The sequence below is a fragment of the Bubalus bubalis genome, chromosome 9 (assembly GCF_019923935.1).
Source record: "Bubalus bubalis isolate 160015118507 breed Murrah chromosome 9, NDDB_SH_1, whole genome shotgun sequence".
In the NCBI taxonomy this organism is placed as follows: domain Eukaryota; kingdom Metazoa; phylum Chordata; class Mammalia; order Artiodactyla; family Bovidae; genus Bubalus; species Bubalus bubalis.
The window spans coordinates 43,014,842-43,037,970 of record NC_059165.1 but is presented as its reverse complement, the minus strand read 5'-3'; the positions used below and the strand labels follow the sequence as shown (position 1 = coordinate 43,037,970).

Here is a 23,129-nt window from a genome sequence, read left to right as displayed (position 1 = left end):
CATAACCCTCTCCCCTCAGCTCACCTTTAAAATCTCTCCCCCAAGCCATCCAAGAGTTCGGGTCTTTTGAGCATTAGCCACCCCTACTTCTTGCTTGATAAGGTCTTCCCTGGTGGCTTAGATGGTAAAGAATCTCATACAATAAAGAATCTGCCTGCAATGCAGGAGACCCAGGTTTGATCCCTGAATCACAAAGATCCCCTGGAGAAGGGAATGGCTACCCACTTCAGTATTCTTGCCTGGAGAATTCTCATAGATAGAGGATCCTGATGGGCTACTGTCCATGGGGTTGCAAAGAGTCAGACACAACTCAGCAACTGAACAGCAAACAATAATTTAGTAAATAAAATGTGTCTCTGAGTTCTGTGACCACTCTTAGCAGATAAGGAGAACCCAAGAAGAGGGTTGTTAGAACCTCTAATCTATAGTCAGTTGTTCAGAAGCTCAGGTGACAACCTGAACTTGCAACTGGCATCTGCAGTGTGGCGAGCAGGTGCAATCTTACAGAACTGAGCCCTTAGCCTGTGGAATGTGATGCCATCTCCAGGAAAATAGTGTAAAAACTGAGCTGGACCACAGGACAACCAGCTGATGTCAAAGAACTGCTTGATGGCCTGGGAATGCCAACCCTTTCACGAATCAGAATTGGTGACCAGAACCCTTGTATGCCTTCTTTCCTCCACTTATCTTTGTATACAGGCCTCTGCTCTTATTTTTGTCTCACTCTGAGAATCTGTTATATTCTTTCCAAATCATCCACCTCCAGAGACCATCCTGGTCTTCAACAATGCCCTTAAATGACAAACCAAGGAAGGTCAAGAGGAGACAGGAGGGAGGGGAAGGGAAGGTGTGGAGGAAAAGGAAATTTCCAAAAAGGCAATATAAAAATATCAGTCATAAAGCTATGGAACAGAGATTTTTGGTAGTATTTATTTTCCTTATCAAAAGAGACTGTCACAAAACTCAAACACAAAGAGTAGGTTAGAGGTTTCCAAAGGCTGTGAGTAGGGGGAAGAATGAGAGTTTCTGATAAACAGTTACACCATTTCTACTTAGGGTAATGGAAACATTTTGGAAGTAGATACTGATAATGGTTGCATAGCATTATGTATTACTAATGAGCTACCCCACATGCGAGGTCAGGGGTGGCAGCCGAGAGGAGCTACCCCGCGTCCGAGGTCAGGGGCGGCGGCCGGGAGGACCAACCCCACGTCCAAAGAGCAGTGGCTGCATGGGCACAGGAGGGCTTACAGGAGCTATCCCACTTTGAAGATCAGGAAGGGCGGCGGTGAGGAGATACCCCTCGTCCAAGCTAAGGAGCAGTGGCTGTGCTTTGCTGGAGCAGCCATGAAGAGATACCCTACACCCAAGGTAAGAGAAACCCAAGTAAGACAGTAGGTGTTGCAAGAGGGCATCAGAGGGCAGACACACTGAAACCATACTCACAGAAAACTAGTCAATCTAATCACACTAGGACCACAGCCTTGTCTAACTCAATGAAACTAAGCCATGCCCGTGGGGCAACCCAAGATGGGCGGGTCATGGTGGAGAGGTCTGACAGGATGTGGTCCACTGGAGAAGGGAATGGCAAACCACTTCACTATTCTTGCCTTGAGAACCCCATGAACAGTATGAAAAGGCAAAATGATAGGATACTGAAAGAGGAACTCCCCAGGTCAGTAGGTGCCCAATATGCTACTGGAGATCAGTGGAGAAATAACTCCAGAAAGAATGAAGGGATGGAGCCAAAGTAAAAACAATACCCAGCTGCGGGTGTGACTGGTGATAGAAGCAAGGTACAATGCTGTAAAGAGCAATATTGTATAGGAACCGGGAATGTCAGATCCATGAATCAAGGCAAATTGGAAGTGGTCAGACAAGAGATGATGGCAAGAGTGAATGTCGACATTCTAGGAATCAGTGAACTCAAATGGACGGGAATGGGTGAATTTAACTCAGATGACCATTATATCTACTACTGTGGGCAGGAATCCCTCAGAAGAAATGGAGTAGCCATCATGGTCAACAAAAGAGTCCAAAATGCAGTTCTTGGATGCAATCTGAAAAATGACAGAATGATATCTGTTCGTTTCCAAGGCAAACCATTCAATATCACAGTAATCCAAGTCTATGCCCCAACCAGTAACGCTGAAGAAGCTGAAGTTGAATGGTTCTATGAAGACCTCCAAGACCTTTTAGAACTAACACCCAAAAAAGATGTCCTTTTCATTATAGGGGACTGGAATGCAAAAGTAGGAAGTCAAGAAACACCTGGAGTAACAGGCAAATTTGGCCTTGGAATACGGAATGAAGCAGGGCAAAGACTAATAGAGTTTTGCCAAGAAAATGCACTGGTCATAGCAAACACCCTCTTCCAACAACACAAGAGAAGACTCTACACATGGACATCACCCAGATGGTCAACACCGAAATCAGATTGATTATATTCTTTGCAGCCAAAGATGGAGAAGCTCTAGACAGTCAACAAAAACAAGACCAGGAGCTGACTGTGGCTCAGATCATGAGCTCCTTATTGCCAAATTCAGACTTAAATTGAAGAAAGTAGGGAAAACCACTAGACCATTCAGGTATGACCTAAATCAAATCCCTTATGATTATACAGTGGAAGTGAGAAATAGATTTAAGGGCCTAGATCTGATAGATAGAGTGCCTGATGAATTATGGAATGAGGTTCATGACATTGTACAGGAAACAGGGATTAAGACCATCCCCATGGAAAAGAAATGCGAAAAAGCAAAATGATTGTCTGGGGAGGCCTTACAAATAGCTGTGAAAAGAAGAAAAGTGAAAAGCAAAGGAGAAAAGGAAAGATATAAACATCTGAATGCAAAGTTCCAAAGAATAGCAAGAAGAGATAAGAAAGCCTTTCTCAGTGATCAATGCAAAGAAATAGAGGAAAACAACTGTATGGGAAAGACGAGAGATCTCTTCAAGAAAATTAGAGATACCAAGAGAACATTTCATGCAAAGATGGGCTCGATAAAGGACAGAAATGGTATGGACCTAACAGAAGCAGAAGATATCAAGAAGAGGTGGCAAGAATACACAGAAGAACTGTACAAAAAAGATCTTCATGACCCAGATAATCATGATGGTGTGATCACTCACCTAGAGCCAGACATCCTGGAATGTGGAGTCAAGTGGGCCTTAGAAAGCATCACTACGAACAAAGCTAGTGGAGGTGATGGAATTCCAGTTGAGCTATTTCAAATCCTGAAAGATGATGCTGTGAAAGTGCTGCACTCAATATGCCAGCAAATTTGGAAAACTCAGCAGTGGCCACAGGACTGCAAAAGGTCAGTTTTCATTGCAATCCCAAAGAAAGGCAATGCCAAAGAATGCTCAAACTACTGCACAATTGCACTCATCTCACACGCTAGTAAAGTAATGCTCAAAATTCTCCAAGCCAGTCTTCAGCAATTTGTGAACCATGACCTTCCTGATGTTCAAGCTTGTTTTAGAAAAGGCAGAGGAGCCAGATATCAAATTGCCAATGTCCGCTGGGTCATGGAAAAAGCAAGAGAGTTCCAGAAAAACATCTATTTCTGCTTTACTGACTATGCCAAAGCCTTTGACTGTGTGGATCACAATAGACTGTGGAAAATTCTGAAAGAGATGTGAATACCAGACCACTTTACCTGCCTCTTGAGAAATCTGTATGCAGGTCAGGAAGCAAAGTTAGAACTGGGCATGGAACAACAGACTGGTTCCAAACAGTAAAAGGAGTATGTCAAGGCTGTATATTGTCACCCTGCTTATTTAACTTATATGCAGAGTACATCATGAGAAATGCTGGACTGGAAGAAACACAAGCTGGAATCAAGATTGCCGGGAGAAATATCAATAACCTCAGATATGCAGATGACACCACCCTTATGGCAGAAAGTGAAGAGGAACTCAAAAGCCTCTTGATGAAAGTGAAAGTGGAGAGTGAAAAAGTTGGCTTAAAGCTCAACATTCAGAAAACAAAGATCATGGCATCCGGTCCCATCACTTCATGGGAATTAGATGGGGAAACAGTGGAAACAGTGTCAGACTTTATTTTTCTGGGCTCCAAAATCACTGCAGATGGTGATTGCAGCCATGAAATTAAAAGACGCTTACTCCCTGGAAGGAAAGTTATGGCCAACATAGATAGCATATTGAAAAGCAGAGATATTACTTTGCCAAGAAAGGTTTGTCTAGTCAAGGCTATGGTTTTTCCTGTGGTCATGTATGGATGTGAGAGTTGGACTGTGAAGAAGGCTGAGCGCCGAAGAATTGATGCTTTTGAACTATGGTGTTAGAGAAGACTCTTGACAGTCCCTTGGACTGCAAAGAGATCCAACCAGTCCATTCTGAAGGAGATCAGCCCTGGGATTTCTTTGGAAGGAATGATGCTAAAGCTGAAACTCCAGTACTTTTACCACCTCACGCAAAGAGTTGACTCATTGGAAAAGACTCTGATGTTGGGAGGGATTGGGGGCAGGAGGAGAAGAGGACGACAGAGGATGAGATGGCTGGATGGCATCACTGACTCAATGGACGTGAGTCTGAGTGAACTCCGGGAGTTGGTGATGGACAGGGAGGCCTGGCGTGCTGTAATTCATGGGGTCGCAAAAAGTCAGACATGACTGAGCGACTGAACTGAACTGAACTGAATGCCCCTAGATTATACATTTAAAATAGTTAAATAGCAAATTTTATGTTACATAAATTTTACCACATTCAAAGGAGGAGGGACTGGCACAGTCTTTGCTATTTTTTCCCTCTTGGTCCCTTCTTTCTGCCCATGGTGCAGATAATGCCCACATTGGTACAGGAGACAACCAGGCAGCAGGAGGTGATAAGCCTGAGGATGAAAGTCAACATATTAAAGATGAAAGAGAGTACCAGGGTCCTTGCAGGCACGAGCAGCCTTACCATCGCAAACTGACTCCCCCCAGACTTTTAAGAATAAGAGAAAATTAAATTCCTCTTTAAGATACTTAGCAAGTTTCAGTTGCTTGCCACTAAGCACACTTCTCACAAATACAGCTCCCCTGTTGCCTACTCTAAGAAATCAAATATCTGCACATGGCATTGAAGACCCCTCCCAGTCTAGCCCTAAGTTAGTTCCCTTTGTAGACTTTCCACACCCTCTTTTTCTCAAGTAATCTCCAGACTCTCACTTTGCATTTTTCTAAACATAATGCTCACCTCTCTGCATCCGTGCTTCTGCTCATGGCAGTTCCCAATTGCAATGTCCTTTCCTATCGTCTCCTCTTAGCCATCCTTCAAACCCAGCAAGACTTCCTCTCACTCTAGCAAGATGTAGAGATTCTCCTTCTGAACCTTCAGTGCCTTTGTATCCCATGCATTGCTGCTGGGAGCCGACGAGAGGCACTCCACTCATGGCAAAGGTCATGAAGAAGGAGGCTTGGCATACGCAAAGGCGGGATCGAACCTCAGGAGTCCCCCTGGATATTCTTGAGCATCTACCCCCCAAAAACCAGAGTCTGCCTACTTTATTGTTTTGTGCTCTCACCTCTGACTTTACTGGGGGCTGTCCCCCACCACCATCTCACTCTCTCTGACAAAGAGTTAACTTACAGCTCCAATTAATAAAGTTCCTGGGCATTAGGAGTGTTTAAATCCAACCCCCTCAGATAGCTCTCTAACTCGCCTGACACGTTTACCCGGACTCCTACAGCTATGCATACGATTGTTTACAGAGAGGCACGGGAAGCTTAAGATATTCAAATAGCTTAGAGCCTCTCAGAGGGTTAGAAACTGTCAGAATAAAACTAGTAAAAGATTTAATTGATGAGCCAATGCTTGCTGCCAAGTTTCCACATCCCCTGTATTGTATCCTTGAATGTGTATTAATTAATATAGTTGGTATGTAGAAAAAATAAGTAGTGGCCTTGCTGTTAGCAACTTTAGACCCTTAAGGTAATAAATTCTTTCCTTTGTTATAAACCCACTGCACCTGTGCCCTATAGGAATGCAACTTTATCTAACACCTTTGGAAGATGGCGCCAAACCTTAAAATAATTACTCTTAGAGAAAATAAGTCTACGGTTGACAAACCTTTGTCAAGAGTCATAAAATGTTAATAGGCCTTCTGGCCAGAAGATGATGTAAATCACCTAAACCATTTGTATACGATAAATTTTCAGGAAAGAAACCCTGGTTTTTGATAAGGATCAAAGACTGCTGACTTTGCATGATTTCACATCCCCTATTATCCTCTATGTGTAACCTAGGGTATAAAAGCCCCAGTTGAAAATAAAGCTACGGGCCTTGCTCACCAAAGCTTGGTCTCCCCATGTCATTCTTTCTTTTCACATTCCGACTGAAGTTTCCATCTGGAGCGCGGAGGTCCTCTGCGACCATTTATTTGCCTGGGCTTCTAAGACCCACTCGAGAAGGTGTCTAAGGTGGGGCACCCTCCGCTATTCGAGAGGGCGCCTGCGGCCTCCATGGTCAGAGCTAACCTGGTGTCACAGGTTATATTGATTTTCTGTGTAAACCAAGCTACTTAGCCTCTTTTCTCCACTGAATTTTCCTACTGAGCTATCCTCATTCTATTACTCTTTATATCTTTGATGAATATTTAAATAAGTCACCAACGCCGTCTCCCCTTCGAATACCCTGGATCAGCCGGGGCTGGACCCCGGCACATCGCCAGTCTCTTATCCATCAGCGAGTCTATTCTACTTTCACATCCTGTAGGAAACCACGACCGCTGCTCATCCCCTTACTGCAGGCCTTGCTTAGCTTGCACACAGACAGTCAAAACAGCCTCCAGTTGGCCTCCTTATTCTATTTTTGCCTCTTTCCCTCCAGTCAATTTCTACTACAAAACTGTCTTATTAAAAATAAAAAAGTCTGAGGACTTCCCTGGTGGTCTAGTGGTTAAGACTCTGTGCTGCCAATTCAGAGGATGCAGGTTCAATCCCTGGTTAGGCAACTAAGATTCTACATGTTATGGGGCACAGCCAAAAGATATTCTATACATACACACACATGTGTGCATGCTCAGTCACTCAGTCATGTCTGACTCTGTGTGACCCCATGGACTGTAGCCTACCAGGCTCCTCTGTCCATGGGATTCTCCAGGCAAGAATACTGGAGTGGGCTGCCATGTCCTCCTCCAAGGGATCTTCCTGACCCAGAGATCAAACTGTGTCTCCTGCATCTCCTGCATTGGCAGGCAGATTCTTAATCACTGGGCCACCAGGGGAAGCCCCCCGCCCCCACCACCACCACATACACAATCATATCATTGCCCTTCACAAATCCCCCAGGTAGCTTCCTAACACATTAGAATAAATTCCAAGCTCCTTTCCTTGCTTGGCCTACAAACCTATTCATCATTTGGTTTCTGTCTGCCCCTCCAAACTCAATCTTTATCCCTTTTCACGTGTTTTTTTTTTTTTTTTTTTAACTAGATCGGTCTTCTTCTGTTCCTTGAAAATGCCAACCTAATTCCAGCCTTAAGAGATTTGTACCTGATATCCCCTCTGCCTGGAATAATCTCCTGCCAAAGCTACACATAGCTGGCACCCTCATTACTAAGAACTCTCTATTCAAATATCACCACCCCCAAGAGTCCTGCCCTGACCACTTTATCTAAAGTAGACCCCACAGGACCACTTTGGAAGGTTCACTCTGTTTCTCTTCATTACATTTCTCCCCAGCCCTCCCAAGTTTAAATTCATTTTCATTTTCTTGTTTACTATAGGACTCCCCACTGGAATGTCAGCTCATTAGGGCAGGAGCTGGATTCTGTTCATCCCTGAATCTCCAGCATCCACCGCAGTGCCAGGCACACAGGAGGTTCAGATACTTTAACTCATCCTGTTTCTGTACCACCTGTGTACCTGTTTCATTATCACCACTAGGTGGGGACTGGTAACACCAAGGCATCTTCAGCATTTCCTTCAACTCAGCCTCCTTCTCCCTCCTTTTATCTTACCACCTACTCCCTGCCCCTATTACAAGTTCAGATCACCCAAATAATGGCACAGTGAAGGAACAGTTCACTTTCTGGTTTTAAGTCTGTCAGGGAACTCTGATCTTACTGACAAAGATCTTACTTACTCTGTAAGTACTCTCATCTTACTAACAAAAAATTGCCCTCACCAAAAAGATTAACTACTATGACACGATTTTGATGCTAATACTTTTATCATTTCAGTTTTCTTCCTCTATTTCATTAGAAAAAGCAAAGCCACTTTGAATCCCTTTTACAAAGAGGGGAGACAGACATTTTAAAATACAAAAGATGACATAAAGTTTAATATCCAAATAAACAGAAACAATGATGGCATGAAATTTAAAAGGACAGAATCACCAGTTAACAAGAGTCTGTGCATGTAAATAAAAGTTAGCTACTCTAAATCATTTAGCTAAACGATTGACACTGAAATCTAAGTTTCCAAGTTTCTCCACTATCCCTTGCCAATGCCAGCCTCACTCCAGACAGCATGTCTGCTGGAGCTATGTCCATGATGGAAGTCCTGATGATTAAAGTCTTCAGCATCTATACCATTTCAGATAAAATGACTAAAACCATAGCCCCCTTTAATGCACTCTTGGTGAAAGAAGCCAACTTGGAAAGGATTGGCTGTAGGATTCCAACTACAAGACATTCTAGAAAATACGTTTAAGTATAGAGGCAGTAAAAAGATTAGTGGTTGAATGTAGTTAATAAAACTAAATTGTATGCTCAAAATTGGTTATAATTGTATTAGTTATAATAAAACTAAATTGTATGCTCAAAATTGGTTAAAATGGTAAGTTGTATGTTTATTTTACCATCATTTTTTTAAAGGCAAAAAAATCAGCAATTGCCAGAGTTTCAGTGGGAGAGGCGGGGAAGGATGAGAGAGGAGGCATGGAGGATGGCTAGGGCACAGAAACTATTCTGCATGATGCTGCAGAGATGGAAACATGTCATTACATATTTTTTGAAACCCATAGAACATATACCACAGAGAGTTAGTCCTTATACAAAGACTATGGACTTTAGTTAGCAATAATGTATCAATATTGGGTCATCAACTGTAGAATAAATGTTAGTAATGTGAGATGTCCTAACAGAGGAACCTGAGGGGAGGCAAGGGAAAGGGGCAAATGAGAACTCTCTGGACTTTCAGCTCAATTTGCTATAAACCTAAAACTGCTCTGGAAGATAAAGTCTATTGATTTTTTTAAGTCCCTTTTCTGGTCATTTGCATCTACTCAAATAGAAAATTTTTTAAAGTCCTTAGTGATGAATTATAGATTTGGGATGATATTACCTTAATTGCATGTTCATATTTCTTCTTAATTACTGAATGAGTTTTCTGTTTAATAAGTATTCTTAAATATCAAACAGCTGATGGGGCAGATATTTATTAAATGTCTACTTTTTAAAAGGCTCTGTGATAGACACTCATATATTTTAAAATAACTAAACCAAAATATTTATTCAAAATTGCCCCGGGGGAGGGAAAATTAGTATTTCCACAGCCCTCTTCCTAGGTGCAGAGGTCACCTTGCTCTCCATTCTCCCCAGCAATGCTAGAGGAAGTGGGGCTGTCTCTTCTCTCCTCTGTACATTTTTATGGATTCCTCAGCTCCTCTGAAAAGATAGAAGATAATTTCTCAGAGCAAACAGCCACATTGATATTCATGGGATAAACGGTTTGTAACTGAACAGCAACACCCCACTAATGTAAATTTCATACACAGCTTCCAAAAGGTTAAACAATGCTACTTAGCTCTACTGTGCCCGGAAAGCAAATGACAGCTAGAGGTCCAACCTTGGAGCCAAGAGGAGTCCTTATGCAGAAAGTTCTCTCAGTCCGAAGGTCTTACTCTCCACTTGGGAGGGGAATTATTCACAGTCAAGAGTCCCCTGAAAGCAAATGATCCAGCACACACATAAATACACAGGTCTTTCCTGTGAAAGACCACAGGAAAAGGATGAAGGGAGAGAGGGAAGATGGACTTATCTTCAAGTTTGCTCTATGAATATGTATTTTTAATCAGCTTTTCCAATATGCTTGCTGCATGTCATTATCCTCTCCACTGGTCCTTAACTGCACATTTTGACTCCACCCCCTCCCTGTGATTCAATCAGTATTTGAGTGCCAAGTGTGTGCCACACACCCATTTGAGTACTAAGGAAATAACAATGAAGAATTCAGACAACTTCTTTGCCCCAAAGGAGTTTTATAATCTGTAAGGAGTAGACAGTAAACAAATTTCAGATGGTGTTCAAGACTGTGAAGAAAAATAAAACTGGGTGATGATGTAACAAGGAGAGAGAGATGGTGGCAGGGAATTTGGTGTACTGAGTTTACTGGGTCATGAAAAACTCCCCATAAAGATGTGAGATTTAAGCTGATAACAAAATGAAGAGGAAGCATCAATCATCTAAAGATGCAAAGGCTCAGAGTTTGGGATTAGCACATGCAAACTATTCTATATAGAATGGATAAACAACAAGGTCCTGTTGTATAGCACAGGGAACTATATTCAATATCCTATAATAAACCATAATGGAAAAGAATATCAAAAAGTGTATAATATATATATGTGTGTGTATGTATAACAGAGTCACTTTGTTGTATGGCAGAAATTAACACAACATTGTAAACAAACTACACTTCAATAAAATGCTTTACACTAAAAATACAGAAAGATGTTACAGAGGCCCCCAGGCAGCAAGAGCCTTCCACATTCAAGACTAGGAAGGGCACGTGTGTCCAAGAAGAGTGGAAAGAGTGGTGGTCAAGGGTCGTGGAGGGCCTTCAATCATTCTGGGTTTCAACTGCATAATAGGGAAGCAACGAAGGATTTTAACTACAAAAGCAAAATAACATGATATATGATTTTTAAAGACTGATTTTACCATGATGTGTTCAAAAGACTGTAGAGGAACAAGACTGGAAAAGGAGATGCATAGGGAATTGGAAGAGGACCTGGTGAGAGGGAGTGGCTGCTTGGACCAGCAGGTGGCAGTGTGCCGCCTAGACCCCACAGTACAACAAATATGCCCAACCCAGGGGACACGGGTCAAAATTCAGCCATGGCCCAGCTTGGAAAGGAGCTGATTCAAGCTAAAAATAGCAGCCTTTAGACAATTACTCTTGCCTGGAAAATCCCATGGGCGGAGGAGCCTGGTAGGCTGCAGTCCATGGGGTCGTGAAGAGTCGGACACGACTGAGTGACTTCACTTTCACTTTTCACTTTCATGCATTGGAGCAGGAAATGGCAACCCACTCCAGTGTTCTTGCCTGGAGAATCCCAGGGACGGGGGAGCCAGGTGGGCTGCGGTCTATGGGGTCGCACAGAGTAGGACATGACCGAAGCGACTTAGCAGCTGCAGCAGCAGCAGACAATGTGTCCACACCAAAGGAATTTCTTTTTCACACGTGAAATTGACTTTTCTGCTTGGGAGCCCCTTGAACGAGTGTGATGGGGAGAAGAACCTCAGTTTGGAAATACCATAGAGGGTGACCTGAATACAACTTGCTAATAATAGATTCAATTTGTGGTGAGTGAAGAAAGAATTAAGGGCGACTCCTACATTTTTGGCTGGAGTACCATGATGGGTTGCTCCACTTACTGAGATGTGGAAGATTGGAAAAGAACTGTGTGATGCTAAAGACCAAAAGTTTTGTTTCTAACATGTTGACTGAACTGTCCATTAGACATCAGATGGGCAATCACATAAGGGTAGAGTTTGGAAAGAGGAGATGAGAAAAGGGGATGGAAATTGGCTGGAGGGTGGCAAGAATCAGAGATCAGAGGAAAAAGAGTTGGCAAATTCCACATTTGACTCATTCAGTCACCAACACGCACTTATACAATGAAATAGGACATGAAGACTGTTTCAGAAATAGCTGCCTGGCAGGTGGAAGCGGTGTGGTGCTCACTCAACATGTGCTTTATAGCTCATTTTCAATCAAAGCCTCCCATATAAATCCAGACAGCAGATCATCTACAAATTTCATTAGCTATATTTGTGCAGAATCTCAATTTGACCATAAAAAGTGAATGTTTAATATAGTTTAAGGTTCAATGACCTTTCTTTTTAAAAGGAGACAGATGAAATGGCCACAGATTAATGCTTCCGGTCATCCTCAATATATCAGAGTTACGAAGACAACAGAAAAGAGTGGATAGTACAAGTATGAATTCTGAATGAAATACAGGATTTAACTGTCTTCTACCAAATTCTCCTTAAAAAATTATTTTCTCTAATTGTTTGCACATCATAGCATCTGACAATTGCCTCTTGAAGCTACTTTCAGAAGCCAAGTATCTCACACTCAGGGAGAAGAACCCTGTCACCTTTTAACACCCTTCTCCCTTGGGTACAGATAGGTACTATGTGCATATGCTATTAATAATGAAAACAAAACACTCTGCAATAATTTTGGCCAGATCCATATATATTTATAAGGTCTTGTGTGAGTTCATACACATATCATTTAAGAAGAGTTGTCATAATGAGCACTCGACCTCGATTTCAGTCTTGACTATGTCATTTGCTTGTTGTTACTTTGTGCAAAGCAGTTGCCAAGAGTCTGTTTAGTTGTAAATAGGAAGGACTTCTCTGGCTACTTCACACAGAGATGAGCTAATTAAAAGAAGTGAGGGTGTGTAAACTTACCTGCCATGTCTATTGCTAGGAAAAGTGAGCTCAGGCCCATTATAAACTCAGTTGTTGTACTGAAATTTCTTACCTTGCAATTGCTGGAATATCAGAAATCAGATGTGCCTGGACTACCTGATACAAACACAACACCAAGTCTGTGTTTTTTCACACTAGCACATAGCAGTTGATTAATTGATATTAGTTTTGTGCAGTCCATGTTTCCTTCATTCCTCACCAAAGAGAGGTCAGAGATGAATTAGTTCAAGCTTGTTTTTAAATTTGAGGAAAGCAAAACCCAAATAGGTGAAGGAACAGGTGAAACTTCTGGTTTCACAGCAAATCTCTCTCAGCCTGAGTTTCCCCATCTGTTAAATAAGGGAATTAAACTGCTGCTGCTGCTAAGTCGCTTCAGTTGTGTCCGACTCTGTGAGACCCCATAGATGGCAGCCAACCAGGCTCCCCCATCCCCAGGATTCTCCAGGCAAGAACAATGGAGTGGGCTGCCATTTCCTTCTCCAATGCATGAAAGTGAAAAGTGAAAGTCAAGTTGCTCAGTCGTGTCCAACTCTTCACGACCCCATGGACTGCAGCGTACCAGGCTCCTCCGCCCATGGGATTTCCCAGGCAAGCGTACTGGAGTGGGGTGCCATTGCCTTCTCCGGGAATTAAACTAGATAAGTAATTTTAAACCTGTGTGAATCTGCTATAAAGCAAGGGAAACTCAGCTTGGTGCTCTATGGTGACCTAGAATGGTGGGATGGTGATGGATGGGAGGGGGGTCCACGAGGGAGAGGATATATGTATACATATAGCTGATTCACATCATTACAGACCAGAAGCTAACACAACACTGCAAAGCAATTATACTCCAATAAAATACATGCATAAATACATTAAACTGTGTTTCACAGAGAGCCCACGAACAGAGAATGTGGTCTCCCTCCAGCCAGAGCAGACCTGCCCATTGGGCACTGTATATTTCAGTTCTGCATCAGTTCAGTTCAGTTCAATCGCTCAGTAGTGTCTGACTCTTTGCAACCCCATGGACTGCAGCACACCAGGCCTCCCTGTCCATCACCAACTCCCAGAGTTTACTCACTCATATCCACTGAGTCGACGATGCCAACCAACCATCTCATCCTCTGTCGTCATCTTCAGTTCTGCATGAGATTAGTTAAAAAGAGTTTCAAAAAGGGTTTCATGCTGCTAACAACAGCTAAATATTTTAAATCACTTCTTTGTTTATGAAAGTTGACAAACTAGCTGGGCTGAATGGTGATTGCAGGCTTTTGGGGGGCTAGAATATGGTCTAAATGTTAATGACTTCAGGCAGTTCAAAGCTCTAAAATTCATCTGGTCCCCACACCTTCCTTTTGTCTTATACCAACCCAAAGTACCTGCCTAGGTCCAAAATTGCCCCTACCTCCCTTCCATCTCATACTGGGGGGAAATCCTTGCTCAAATTCTTATTTCCAAGTTTAGGATGCCAATGTGGCTGCTATGAAATCTATCAGCAGCTTAAACAAGAGAGATCACCTCTCTCTCCCACAGCAGTGTAAGCAGCCCAGGGCTGTGGCAGCTCCATGGTGTTTGGGTACAATATCCTTCCTGTCTTGTCCTGCCAACCTCAACCTGCCTTTAGGCATCAGGGAGCCCAGATAAAGCTTGGGATTCCTAAAGACAGAATGAAAGAATGGTGACTGGGAGACAGCTATTGGTTTATACCACATCTTCACTATTAAAGTTTAAACTCTGAGGGCAGAGACCATGTGGGAAGTATCCTCATACCCTACATGATGCCCAGTGATGTGTAAAATCTGTGCAAGTAGCAGTATAACACTCATTTACTTTAAGACGGAAACCAACAGGGTAAGGAACAATTCTAAGTAATAAAAGCAGCTGAGCACAAGGGAGCAACTCAATTTTGGACATCCTTAACTTAAATGTTTGTTAGGTCAAATTGACAATTACATAGACTGTACGGGCAAAGATTGGGCTGGGAATATAAATTTGGGGTGCTTACCATGCAAATAGTAGCTAGAGCTTTGGATGAGAAAGTAGGGGAAATGGAGGTAGGAAAAAAAGAGGTTCAAGGGCTTCCCTGCTGGATCAGTGGTAAAGAATCCACCTACCAATGCAGGAGACACAGGTTCGATCCTTGGTCTAAGAAGATCCCACATTTTGTGGAGCAACTAAGTCTATGCACCTGAACAATTGAGCCATAGCTGCTGAAGCCTGCTCACCTGAAGCCTGTGCTCTGTAACAAGAGAAGCCCCCACAATGAGTAGCCTGCCCACCACAACTAGAAAGTAGCCTTCACTCACCACAAGTAGAGAAAAGCCTATGCAGCAAGAAAGACATAGCACAGCCAAATAAATAAATAACACTATCTTAAAAAAAAAAAGAAAAAGAGAGGTTCAAGAACTGGGTCAGGGAGTATGTTAACATTTAGGGTCGAGATAAGGATAAACCAGTGAGTGAGACTGAGAAATGGCCCTTAAGAGAGGTGGAAAGAAATGTTATCCCAAAGAAAGGGTTTCAAGAAAGTGGTGGTGATCAATGGTGTCAAATGCTGCCAATTAGGCAGAAAATAAGGAATCAGAAGTGAATACTGGCTTTAGCAGGGGGAAGTCAACTGTCATTGATTACTGATTGAGCAGGATGTTAAAAACAAAAAAACTGAACGGAATAGGCTAAGAGGGAAGGGGGAGAAAAAAACAAACTAGAGACAACAGCATAAATGATTCTTCCAGGGAATTCTCCTGTAAAAGGGAACAAAAATTGGAATGCCACTGATAAGGACATAGGGGAAGGAAGGTCAATAAAACTTTAGATGTGAGAAATAACCTGTTCCATTGATAATAGGAATGACCTATTAGAGAAACTTCAGCGATGGAGTTGAGAGGGGATGATTGTAGTAATGTCCTTGTGCAGACATCACCAAATAGTCAATACTGAAATCAGATTGATTACATTCTTTGTAGCTGAAGATTGAGAAGCCCTTTACAGTCAGCAAAAACAAGACTGGGAGCTGACTGTGGCTCAGACCATCAGCTCCTTATAGCAAAAATCAGGCTTAAATTACAGAAAGTGGGGAAAACCACTAGGCCATTCAGGTATGACCTAAATCAAATTCCCTATGATTATATAGTGGAGGTGATGAATAGATTCAATGTATTAGATCTGGTAGACAGAGTATGTAAAGAACTATGGACAGATGTTCACAACATTGAAGGCAGTGAACAAAACCATCCCAAAGAAAAAGAAATGCAAGAAGACAAAGTGGTTGTCTGAGGAGGCTTTACAAATAGCTGAGCAAAAAAGGGTGTGGGTGGGCATAAGCCCTGCCATTAACCCCACTGCAGAGCCACAGAACTTATACAGGACTGGGGAAACAGACTCTTGGAGGGCACAAACAAAACCCTGTATGCACCAGAACCCAGGAGAAAGGAGCAGTGACCCCACAGGAGACTGACCCAGACCTGCCCATGAGTGTCCATGAATGGCCTGCTGCAGGGTCAGGGGCACTGAGTGAGGCAGGAGGTTGCCATTTTTTCCCTTACCTCCACCATAGTTTGGTCTCAGGTCAAACAACATGGAGGGAACACAACTCTGCCCATCAACAGAAAAGTGAATTGAAGATTTACTGAGAATGGACCTGCCCATCAGAACAAGACCAAGTTCCCCCACAGTCAGTCTCTACAAATCAAGAAACTTCCGTAAGTCTTTTATCCTTATCAGAGGGCAGACAGAATGAAAACCAGAATCACAGAAAGATAATCAAATGATCACATGGACCACAGCCTTGTCTAACTCAATGAAACTATGAGTCATGCCATGTTGGGTCACTCAAGACAGACGACTCAGGGTGGAGAGTTCTGACAAAATGTGGTCCACTGGATTAGGGAATGGCAAACCACTTCAGTATTCTTGCCATGAGAACCCCATGAACAGTATGAAAAGGCAAAAAGATATGACACTGAAAGATGAACTCCCCAAGTTGGAGGGTGCCCAATATGCTATAGGAGAAGAGTGGAGAAACAACTCCAGAAAGAATAAAGAGACAGAGCCAAAGCAAAAACAACACCCAGTTATGGATGTGACTGGTGATGGAAGTAAAGTCTGATGCTGTAAGGAACAATATTATGTGGGAACCTGGAATGTTGGGTCCATGAATCAAGGCAAATTGGAAGTGGTCAAACAGGAGATGGCAAGAATGAACATCGACATTTTAGGAATCAGTGAACCTAAATGGACTGGAATGGGTGAATTTAATTCAGTTGACCATTATATCTACTACTGTGGATAAGAATCCCTTAGAAGAATTGGAATAGACATCCTAGTCAACAAAAGAGTCCGAAATGCAGTTCTTCGATGCAATCTCAAAATGAACGGGATGATCTCTGTTCATTTTCAAGGCAAACCATTCAAATATCACAGAAATCCAAGCCTGTGCCCCAACTGGAAATATTGAAGAAGCTGAAGTTGAACAGTTCAATGAAGACCTACAAAACCTTCTAGAACTAACACTCAAAAAAGATGTTCTTTTCATTAGAGGGGACTGGAATGCAAAAGTAGGAAGTCAAGATATACCTCAAGTAACAAGGAAATTTGGCCTTGGAGTACAAAATGAAACAGGGCAAAGGCTATCAGAGTTTTGCCAGGAGAATGCACTGGTCATAGCAAACACCCTCTTCCAACAACACAAAAGAAAGTTCTATACATAGACATCACCAGATGGTCAATACCAAAATCAGATTGATTGTATTCTTTGCAGCCAAAGATAGAGAAGCTCTACACAGTCAGCAAACACAAGACTGGGAACTGACTCTGGCATAGATCATGAACTCCTTATTGCCAAATTCAGACTTAAATTGAAGAAAGTAGGGAAAACCACTAGACCATTCAGGTATGACCTAAATCAAATCCCTTACGATTATATAGTGGAAGTGATAAACAGATTCAAGGGATTAGATCTGATAGAGAGAGTGCCTGAAGAACTATGAATGGAGGTTCCTGATATTGTATAGGAGGCAGTTATCAAGACCATTCCCAAGAAAAAGAAATGCAAAAAGGCAAAATGGTTGTCTAAGGAGGCTTACAAATAGCTAAGAAAAGAAGAAAAATGAAAGGCAAAGGAGAAAAGGAAAGATATACCTATCTGAATGCACAGTTCCAAACAAAAGCAATGGAAGATAAAAAAAAGATCACTGCTTTCTCAGTGATCAATGCAAAGAAATAGAGGAAAATAATAGAATGAGAAAGACTAGAGATCTCTTCAAGAAAATTATAGATACCAAGGGAACTTCATGCAAAGATGGGCACAATGAAGGACAGGAATGGTATGGACCCAACAGAAGCAGAAGATGTTAAGAAGAGGTGGCAAGAACAGAAGAACTATGCAAAAAAGATCTTCATAACCCAGATAATCATGATGGTATGATCACTTACCTAGAGCCAGACGTCCTAGAATGCAAAGTCAAGTGGGCCTTAGGAAGCATCACTACGAACAAAGCTAGTGGAGGTGATGGAATTCCAGTTGAACTATTTCAAATCCTAAAAGATGAGGGTGGTAAAGTGCTTCACTCAATATGCCAGCAAATTTGGAAACCTCAGCAGTAGCCACAGGACTGGAAAAGGTCAATTTTCGTCCTAATCCCAAAGAAAGGCAATGCCAAAGAATGTTCAGACTACCACACAATTGCACTCATCTCACATGCTAGCAAAGTGATACTCAAAATTCTCAAGCCAGTCTTCCACAGTACATGAACCATGAACTACCAGATGTTCAAGCTGGATTTAGAAAAGGCAGAGCAACCAGGGATCAAATTAAAGAATCTGCCTGCAATGCAGGAGACTTGGGTTCAATCCCTGGGTTGGGAAGATCCCCTGGAGAAGGGAAAGGCTACCCACTCCAGTATTCTGGCCTGGAGAATTCCATGGACTGTATAGCCCATGGTGTCCCAAAGAGCTGGACACGACTGAGTGACTTTTGGCCTTCCCTGGTGGCTCAAATGGTAAAGCATCTGTCTACAATGTGGGAGACCTGGGTTCAATCCCTGGGTTGGGAAGATCCCCTGGAGAAGGAAATGGCAATCCACTCCAGTACTCTTGCCTGGAAAATCCCATGGACAGAGGAGCCTGGTAGGCTACAGTCCATGGGGTCGCAAAGAATCGGACATGACTGAACGACTTCACTTTCACTACTGAATCATCAAAAAAGCAAGAGAGTTCCAGAAAAACATCTATTTCTGCTTTATTCACTATGGCAAAGCCTTTGACTGTGTGGATCACAACAAACTGGAAAATTCTTCAAGAGATAGGAATACTAGACCACCTTACCTGCCTCCTGAGGTCAAGAATGCAGGTCAAGAAGCAACATTTAGAATTGGACATGGAATAACATACAGGTTCCAAATCGGGAAAGGAGTACTTCAAGGCTGTACATTGTTACCCTACTCATTTAACTTATATGTAGAGTATATCATGTAAAATGCCAGGCTGGATGAAGCACAAGCTGGAAGAAATATCAATAACCTCAGATATGCAGATGACACCATCCTTATGGCAGAAAGTGAAGAAGAACTAAAGAGCCTCTTGATGAAAGAGAAAGAGGAGAGTAAAAAGTTAGCTTAAAGCTGAACATTCAGAAACTAAGATCATGGCATCTGGTCCCATCACTTCATGGCAAATAGATGGGGAAACAGTGGAAACAGTGAGATAATTTATTTTCTTGGGCTCCAAAATCACTTCAGATGGTGACTGAGCCATGAACTTAAAGATGCTTGCTCCTTGAAAGAAAAGCTATGAACAATCTAGACAGCATATTAAGCAGCAGAGACATTACTTTGGCAACAAAGGTCCATCTAGTCAAAGCTATGGTTTTCCCAGTGGTCATGTGTGGATGTGAGAGTTGGACTATAAAGAAAGCTGAGCGCTGAAGAATTGATGGTTTTGAACTGTGGTGTTGGAAAAGACTCTTGAGAGTCCCTTGGACTGCAAGGAGATCCAACCAGTCCATCCTAAAGGAAATCAGTCCTGAATATTCATTGAAAGGACTGATGCTGAAGCTCCAATACTTTGGCCACCTGATGTGAAGAACTGACTCCTTGGAGAAGACCGTGATGCTGGGAAATATTGAAGGCAGGAGGAGAAGGGGACAATAGAGGATGAGATGGTTGGGTAGCATCACTGACTCAATGGACATGAGTTTGAGAAGCTCTAGGAACTGGTAATGGACAGGGAAGCCTGGTATGCTGCAGTCCATGGGTCACAAAGAGTCTGACATGACTGAGCGACTGAAATGAGCCAAAAAGAGAAGCAAGGGATAAAGGGAAAGACACACTCAACTGAATGCCGAGTTCCAGAGAATAGCAAGGAGAGAGAAGAGGGCCTTCTTCAATGAGCAATGCAAAGAAATAGAGTAAAATAATAGAGTGGGAAAGACTAGCCATCTCTTCTTGAAAACTGGAGATGTGAAAGAAACATTTCATGTAAGGATGGGCATGATAAAGGACAGAAATATAAAGACAACAGAGGTAGAAGAGATTAAGTAGAGGTGGCAAGAATACACAGAAGAACTGTACATTATCTCAGATTGGTTATCTCAACCCCTACAGATTGGTCACTCACTTAGAGCCAGAAATCCTGGATTGTGAGGTCGAGTGAGTTTTAGGAAGCATTACTAGGGGCAAAGCTAGTGAAGGTGATGGGATTCCAGCTGAGCTATTTAAAATACTAAAAGATGATGGTGTTAAACTGCTGCACTCAATATGTCAGGAAATTTGGAAAACTCAGCAGTGCTCACAGGACTGGGAAAGGTCAGTTTTCAACCCAATTCCAAAGAATGGCAGTGCTAAAGAACATTCAAACTACTGGGCAATTGCACCCACTTCCCATGCCAGTAAGATTATGCTCAAAATCCTTCAAGCTAGGCTTCAATAGTACTTGAATCTAGAACTTCCAGATGTACAAGCTGGGTTTAGAAAAGGCAGAGGAATCAGAGATCAAATTGCCAACATTCATTGGATCATAGAAAAAGCAAGGGGATTCCAGAAAAACATCTACTTCTGTTTCATTGACTACGCAAAAGCCTTTGACAACGTGGATAACAACAAACTGTGCAGAATTCCTAAACAGATGGTAATACCAGACCATTTTACCCGTCTCCTGAGAAACCTGCATGAGGATCAAGAAGCAACAGTTAGAACTTCGTGGAACACTTGACCGGTTCAAAATTGGGAAAGGAGTATGACAAGGCTGTATATTGTCACTCTGCTTATTTAACTTATATACAGAGTACATCATGCAAAATGCTAGGCTGCATGAGTTACAACCTGGAATCAAGATTGCTGGGAGAAGTGTCAGCAACCTCAGGTATGCAGATGATAGCAATCTAATGGCAGAAACTGAAGATGACTAAAGAGCCTCTTGATGAGGGTGAAAGTGAAGAGTTAAAAAGCTGGCTTAAAACTCAACATTCAAAAAACTAAGATCATGACATCTGGTCTCATCACTGCATGCACACAGAAGGGAAAATAGTGGAAGCAGTAACAGATTTTCTCTTCTTGGGTTCTAAAATCACTGCAGATAGTGACAGCAGCCATGAAATTAGAAGACACTTGCTTCTTGGAAGGAAAGCTATGACAAACCCTAGCTATAGACAGCATATTAAAAAGCAGAGACATCACTTTGCCAGCAAAGGTCCATATAGTGAAAGCTAGGGTTTTTCCAGTAGTCATGTATGGATGTGAGAATTGGACCATAAAGAAGGTTGAAAGCAGAAGAATTGATGCTTTCAAATTGTGGCACTAGAAATATGCTTTTGAGAGTCCCTTGGACAGGAAGGTGATCAAACCAGTCAATCCTAAAGGGATCAATCCTGAATATTCATTGAAAAGACTAATGCTGAAGCTCCAATACTTTGGCTACCCATTGCAAACAGCCAACGCATTGGAAAAGACCCTGGTGCTGAGAAAGACTGAGGCCAGGAGGAGAAGATGGTGGCAGAGGATGGGATGGCTGGATGGCATCACTGATTCAATGGACATGAACTTGGGCTAACTCCAGGAGATGATGAGGGACAGTGAGGCCTGGCATGCTGCAGTCCATGGGGTCGCAAAGAGTTAGACGTGACTTAGTGACTGAATAACAACAACATAGTCCAGTTAACGGCTTTGCTCAACTCAGCAATTCAGGCTTGAATCCTGAACTTGCCCACTTGGTAGCCTAGAAAGACAGTACAATTATTTCACTATCTCTACCCTCCTTTGGAGATTAGCTGTGTAAACTCAAGGGGATGATGTGTTTAAAGCACTTAGCTCAGTGTACAATGCATAAGTAGTTCTCAAATGTTAGCTAGTAATGGTAGTTGTAACCACCATTGTATCATAAAAACTGTGAAATACTCATAGATTCTTGGGGGCCTAATTCAGTTGTGGATGACTTTATTTCTACAATGGCTGAGGATTCTAAAATTCACAGTAGTATTATTTGACAGACTGGAAAATTTCTAAATATCACCTAACAAGTCTTGGCCTTCCTCAAATATGGATTTCACATCAAAGTTCAAGTGTTTTATATTGAAGAAAATCCCATGGACAGAGGAACCTGGTAGGCTACAGTCCACGGGGTCACAAAGAGCTGGACACGACTGAGTGACTTCACTTCACTTCAAAGAAAAATACCAGCCTTCCCCAAAGACTACATAAAAATTTTAATTATAAATCTGGCTTTCTTAGATGTAACTACACCAATGGACCCTAGACATTTTCCAAACAAACTCCACACAGGAGAACATCTTAGGAGTATAATTTGTAAAATAATAACTGAAAGATCTAATTTAAAATACCGTATCTCTGGAACTTCCCTGGGGTCCAGTGGTTAAGAATCTGCCAGCCAATACAGGCAACACGTGTTTGATCCCTGGTCCAGGAAGATACTACACGTTGTAGAGTAGTTAAGCCCATGCATCACCACTACTGAGCTATCAGTTTAGAACCTGCCAGCTGCAGCTACTGAAGCCCTCAGGCCCCAGAGCCCATACTCCACAACAAGAGAAGCCACCACAGTGAGACGCCTGAGCACAGCAACTAGAGAGTAATCCTCGCTTGCAGCAGCTAGAGAAAGCCCATGCAGCAGTGAAGATCCAGCATAGCCATAAATAAATAAATCTTAAAAAAAAAAATTATCTGAATACCAAGGAAATACTTTTGTTAGCTTTAATTAAGATACAATTAACACATCATATGGCACCCCACTCCAGTACTCTTGCCTGGAGAATCCCACGGACAGAGGAGCCTGGTGGGCTGCAGTCCATGGGGTCGCTAGGAGTCGGATACGACTGAGCGACTTCACTTTCACTTTTCACTTTCCTGCATTGGAGAAGGAAATGGCAACCCACTCCAGCGTTCTTGCCTGGAGAATCCCAGGGATGGCGGAGCCTGGTGGGCTGCTGTCTATGAGGTCGCACAGAGTCAGACATGACTGA

General features: G+C 42.4%; 2 long non-coding RNA genes across 4 annotated transcripts in view; both read right to left on the bottom strand.

Annotated features, from left to right (window-relative positions):
* LOC112586855 overlaps positions 1-23,129 on the bottom strand; it is a 168,279-nt gene that overhangs the window by 78,369 nt on the left and 66,781 nt on the right. The window lies entirely within an intron of this gene.
* Positions 9,372-14,818, bottom strand: LOC123335024. Its single transcript, XR_006553254.2, has 4 exons — positions 14,664-14,818; positions 13,740-13,800; positions 9,795-9,889; positions 9,372-9,613 (listed from the first exon to the last, which is right to left on the bottom strand). It is a non-coding gene; the product is annotated as an uncharacterized LOC123335024 (long non-coding RNA).